The sequence below is a fragment of the Corvus brachyrhynchos genome, unplaced genomic scaffold (assembly GCF_000691975.1).
Source record: "Corvus brachyrhynchos isolate BGI_N302 unplaced genomic scaffold, ASM69197v1 scaffold302, whole genome shotgun sequence".
NCBI lineage: Eukaryota > Metazoa > Chordata > Aves > Passeriformes > Corvidae > Corvus > Corvus brachyrhynchos.
This window is the reverse complement of record NW_008237244.1, coordinates 401159-407825: the sequence shown is the minus strand read 5'-3', so window position 1 is coordinate 407825 and position 6667 is coordinate 401159.

Sequence of the window (6667 nt, the reverse complement as noted above, 5' to 3'; positions counted from 1 at the left end):
TGCTGTGCAAAGTAAGCATCTGGTTCTGAAGGTAGAAAACCTTAGGGGGTCCCATTTTCAAAAGACTGCATGGGAAGATTTCCTTTCTAACATAGTCAATTCTATTTATAGGATAAAGGCATAAATTGAAGAGTTGCATAAATTATGAACACTCCCTTAATAACCCAAAACATGTCCATGCTGCTGAGAGGAACCTAAAATCTCGAAAAGAGAGTCTATGCTGGCACAGACTTTGAAGCTCCAACATATATTCCTATTCATGACAATGATGCATAGTTTTATATATACCTCAAAGGGGTAAACAATACCAGTTCTGATACACAGAGAGGACAATTTATGCAACTGCTCTGAGGGGGAGGAAGTTTCATTTACACGGTATGAGGAACAGATAGGACACAAGTACAGATGATACCATATATACTCCACCAGCTATCGCTATGCATTTGTGTAAGAACATCCATTCAATAGATACATAGCAGAAGAAAAACTTGTTGAAAAAAGTTGAAGAAGTTGATGACTGTCATTATAATGCCATAATGGTAAACTGGTACAATGATACCTATAGAGGAATTATCATGTATGTTTCCAGTTTTCTATTTTTAATATCCTGATCATAGGATGCTTCTGAGAATATTGTTGAGATGCTAGTGTGTATGCAACTTCCTTCACTGAAACTGGGCAAACTGAGATGCCCATAATATCTAATTTGGCAAGAGCAGAGATGCTGCTAATCTTTCCCAAAAGAAAAAAAAAAAAAAAAAAAAAAAGAAAAAAACCCTGCTACATAACAGTTATGGAAGAAGACCAAGGAGAAGAGAAAATGCTATTTTACTTCAAACTCTGCAACTCAGGCTGTACTTTATACTTGTGTCACTACTTTATGAGACTAGCACTCTGAAGTCATAAACAGTAATTTGACAAAATTAATGTTATCTTTTCAGTGTTAAGCTATGTCTACATGAAGTACTGCTGTTGGCTTATCTAAAAAGAAATTAAGATAGAAATAAAGATTTTTAAAAAACTACAGCTGTTCTTTCCCTCTTTCCTGTTTCTTCTATTCTATTATTCCTTAACTTTCCTTAATTTTTCTCATATCTTATTCTGAACTCCTCCCTCTCTGGGCTTATAAGCTTCAAGAAAGTTCATGCTACATTATTGTTTGCATGTCTCAGAAAGGTGCCTCTCTCAGAAGCACGGTACAGAAGACTGTACAGAGTTAAGACTGTGCTAAGGGTAGTATGTTCCTGGGGAGGGTAAGGTCATGGAAAGCAGAGAAGTTCTCTGAGTTGTAACAAAACTGGCCTCTGAAGCCCACACACATGCCAAAACAGTAAGTTACTGCTGCTGTGGACTGCAGTCTTGCTACTGGCAGAAATCTGAAGTGTGGTGTGGGATTATGTATGTTTCAGTACATTTCTGAGTTTTCAGTAGCCATCTGTAAGCAGTGGGGTGAATGGGCTGCATTTCAGACAACCAAGGCATCCAGGAATATTTCTTCATAGGATACTGTTCCTTCCATCCCATACTCCAGATGCTGCCATATGTGTGATACAGTATCTTGTTGTGAACATGCATCCACATTTTCAGCTTTGTTCAAAAAGCTTTCTCTAGCTATGCCACACCAACTGAATTTTCTTTTCCAGCTGAAGGCACAGCACACGACAGGTTAGCTTGTGCAAGTCAGTTTTGCAGTAGAATCTTGCTGATATTGAGATATATTTTTTTCTATAAGGAGAACATGGATGTCAAAATTAGGAGCTGAGTTGTATGTATAATTTTTCAGAAAGAAATCAAATTTCTTTTCAGGTATTACTACAATCCTGTGCAGTGAAAAAGAGTATTTTTACATTATTATGAAGATCCTGGCTATTCTGTGATTCCGATTTTAAGTTGCCCAAAATGTCTAAGCAGTTTGGTAGACTATCATTTTGTTCATCTATAAGATTACCTGAGCAATATCAGAGAGCATCCAGTCAGGAAATGAAGAATAATCTTTGCCACTATTTTTGGATAACAAAAAGATATAAATTTTAATGTGAGACGAAAAGTATCTTGCATAAATGAACTACCAAAAGAGATCAGTCATTTCTGCTCTAAATAAATACATGAAAAGAGACAGCAAGCTGACACCACGAAAATGCTAAGCTTTGCACCAACCAAAAATTAACTCAAATTCAGAGAATACCCTCTTCAGGAAAAGTCTGCTTAGGAATCCAGAAAGTTTCTGAGGTCGCCATTTATTTCTATGCCATTCTTCCCTCTCCAGATGTAGTGGACATGGGTTTTGGCCTCTAAAAACTGGCAGATGTCCCAGAATGGTTGCAAAGGTCTGGACTATCAACGTGAAGTCTGACTCAGCACTGATTCCAGCACTCTGTGAGTCTGGCTTCCCACATTGCTGCATCCATTGAAATCCTGTGGCCAGGAACTTCACTGTAGGACTGTGATCATTCCTAGGGAGTAAAACATTCACAAAAAAATGTAGTAGCAATTTGGTTCTAACTTGTCTACAGGACTGGTTGAAAGGGCAGTTCATATCCACTGGTCTCACCCATTGTCTTGGATATCCTCAGATCTTCTGTAGGTTCTTTTGCATGTGAGGAATCTGGCTTGCAGCATTTTTCCTATATGTCATTTAGAAACACACTGGCAAGAGTTTTTTCTTCTTTATTTCAAAAGCCAGAGAAAGTGTTACTTCTAAATTCAAAGCTCAGACTGATCATCTATCAGCTGCCCAGCAATATATTTAGGTCTATTTTCTTGCTGTCTTGGAATATGGCATGACCGCACAGAAAATCTACACATTGCAAAATAAGAATAAACTGTCGATTTTTCAAAGAGCTGGGAAAAGTGTGAATTGTCCCATATTCATGCTAGAGGGGTATTAATTTGGAACCTTAACAATTTCATGATCAATCTAGTTACCTATTTCACTCTTGGCCAATGAAAAAGAGGAATAAAGTTCTAAAAAGCTATGCCCTGTACTCTTCCTAATGCTCTAAGTGGATAATACTTGGAAAAATACCAGCCTTTTCTCTTTCATTAAGAGCTAATGAACCAAACATTACGATTAAAATCATGGAAGAAGCCAAGTCCTTACTATGGAAATCGCAGCCTAAGAGCCCAACAGAACCTATGCCATTATATTTTTAACATTACATACTCTTATTTGATGTTATGAGTAGTCAGAACTCGATTATGTATACAACACAAAAATTAAGCATATTTTTTTAAAAATTCAATTGCTGCCTAAACTTCATGGTATCTTCATTATACAGCAGTATCTTTGCATATAATAGCCTGTATACAGATTTATGTAAGAATTCTGAAGTTATTTTCCTCAGTGTACATCCTTCTTCTCGCAAAAAAAAAAAAAAAAAAAGACAGGAAATCCATAATTGCTAGTCAAGAGGTTAATTCTGCTTCCAAGAAAATATTTCAAAATGTTAGTACTTCCTCATTTCAATGACAGAATGGAAAGATTGTTCTAAGAATCATTAAGTGTTCTCCAACAAAGGACATTGTTTTTAAAATCATGCATATTATCTGTGCATAAGAAAGTTAATAGCACTTGAAGATCATGAAATCTAAGCTGCACTTTTCCTGGTTTCTTTGCCAGAATTTAAGTTTTAAACTGTGATAATCATGCAGTTAGAGGGTTTCTATAAATCTTTGTAGAACCTTAGCAAGGCATAGAGAGTTGGAAGTGATGAAGTTCAAGATTATTAGGAAGTGAGCCTCTGTGGAGGTTATTTTCTTCTTCTTGAGATATTGATATTAACTAAGAGCATACATCTTCTGGACTGCTCACATCCAGTTACCATTTTGGTTGAAGAGAACTACATTTTTATACTATTCTTACTGCATCATTTCCTAATTATCTGTCTGTACCCTCAGCTTTTGGACAGATGGCCACCACTCCCTCAGTACAAAAACTGGACACATTCTTCCCCTGCCCCTACGCTCAGATGCTGCAGTTGCCTCCTGGCTAGGGTTACTGGTCCCCTGGCCATGCCGGCAAAGCACTCTGTGACCACTGTCTGGTTGCTACAGGCAACATTCAACAGGTGGACATGAAGAGCCAGTGAATGGTACAGGCACTGCACCTTGGTACGGACAACATTGTAACTACACAGCAGTTTCTATAGCAGTTCAGAAAATTATGCAATTAGCGAGGGAGAGGTCGTTTGTATGAAAGATCTACTCTGAATGACTGTCTCTGCAGGGTCACAGAAAATGCTGGGCCTATTCTTGACCCCGGGGGAGAGCCACGCCACTTGACTTGTGTTCATGCAACTCAAACCCCTGCCACAGCAAAAGAAAGTGGCCTTGCCCACACAGCTTATCGGAAACAGCTCCTGGTGAGCAGCACCGGAGATTGGCTTAACAAAAACACAGCATCAGGGATCACGTGCAGAGCTCGAGCTGTTCCCTGGCCCAGCCTCAGCAACTACACATGGCCTGCTATAGATTTTTTTCATCTGGGATGTACTACAGGCTACTTATTCTGCCAAAGAAAATGGGCAATTTCCATGAAGTATTAAAATATACTAAATAAGAGTTCCTCTATGAATTAGAGAAAATTGCTCATTAATTTACACCATTAATTACATTAATACAGCAGGCATATGTATGTTTCTTTTTTTGACAACTTTTTAAACTTTAGGTAAATAGGTCCAAAATAACCTGAAATACATGGAAATGACTAAGTATAATAATCCATTAAGAGATCAAACATGTCTCTGAATGGTCATAGAAATAATACAACTTTATACTAACTCTTTTGAGCTGATGAAGCAGAAAACAGCTTTAATGCCTCCGAACAGACAAAATACATAACTAACAGTGCTATTTAAATATTAACAAAAGCAGGAGTCAGCACAAAAATGATGTTATGTAATTTACGCCAAACAGCATTTAAGAATAAACACTTAGAGACTCTAGCATTGCTTCATTTTGCTTTGCTGTTTATCACTTATTTGTAACTGGTTTGTACCACATAAAGTGTATTAACTTTTAAGTTACAGTGACAGTTTTACAAGTTACTTGTAACTTGTAACATATATTGTTCAAATGTTGGAAACAGATTACTCAACTTCATTCTTTTACACTTAAACAACAGTTTAAAGGGAGTATCTGCCAAATTGCCTATGCAGACTAAAAACTGTGTGAGAGCCTGGCAACAAAATAGAAACAGAAATAAACGGTCAACCTATATGGAGGAAAAGACATTGCTATTTCTAATTAGGGAACCCAACTGCGATTTAAGAGAACTGAGAATGTTGAGAATGGATAAAGATCAAATATAAACTTAAATTTGGAAGATGGGTTCTTCATTCTCATCCATGTAAGCCCCCTTCTGAGCCTTGTTCTGCAACAAAACAAAACCAGAGCATTTCACTTGGTGTATTATTATCATGTTTATCTATTGCCATAGAATACCTTCCTGAAAACACTACCACTGTTACACTGGCAGTTAACCAAGAGCCTATACACCTCTAGGAAAGAAATTGAAATACAAATTTGGCACACCACGATTACTTCACCTAAACAGAAAACACTTATTATTTACTCAGATTCTTTCAAGTATCTGAACAACAACAAATGTTGAATATTGTTCACAGATTCCATCTTATTTTTTCTTTAATAAAAAAGTGGTTTTGTAAATTCAGTTGTCATGTACAAACACTGTTTTCTAACAAAATATGACGGAAAATTTTAGTACATCACCCTGTTAGAATTTGTGTTGCTTATATGAAGACTCCTGCAGTATTGCCCCAAGAAAGCACTGAATGTGTCAAGAGGTCAAGTCAAAAACTGCTTCTGTCGAGAGTATTTTGACCACAGAGCTAAGACTGAAAGCAATGCTTAACAGTTTACCTGAACATGTCCTGCCAGTGAAGCTCTAAGAACACTTACTGTTGTATTACATTCACGTGTCAGATCTGAAATTCCTGGAAGCACAGTAGTAAAGACATTTCAGTATCAAACGTCCTTCCTTGGCATACATGAAATCAGGCCGATTCTCTTTTATTTGTGTAGATAGTGGTTTTTCCCAGAATTTTTTAAAAGGTAATGTTTGACAACACTGAGAACGCGGTAATGGGCGTGTAATGCTTGGCAATGCACTGAGATACAGAGAGCATAGTCTGTTCACAGACTATGAATGGTGAGTTATAAGTGAGTGGGTCACTTATAACTATATATGTAAATGACATTATTCAAGTCATTAAAACAGAACGTTCAAGAGAAATTTTGTCCAAAGACACAGACTGTAAACATGGGCATTGCTGATAGTTTTAGCTATGTCAAAACACTTAACTGGTTTCAGTAACGGGAGCGTCAAATGTTGGCTTCTACCAGGCAAGAAAAAAACGTTCACTACTATCACTGCTTAGAAAGGCGAAACTAACGAAGCCGAGGGACTCAGTCGGCCGGCTTGTCTCCCTCGCTCACCTACGAGTCAAAACCCGAGGGCGCGGGGGAAGGGGGGCAAACAGCGATGGCCGCACAGCCAGGACTCCCCAGGCTTTCGCAGCTAAGTGCAAGCGGCCAGAGAACCGCAAGGGAAGGACGCTGGCACGCTGGCAGCTCGCCCATCCGTCCGTCGGCTCAGGCAGCGCCCGGGGCTCCGGCCGCGGCAGAGCGGCCCGCGCGTGGCGGCACC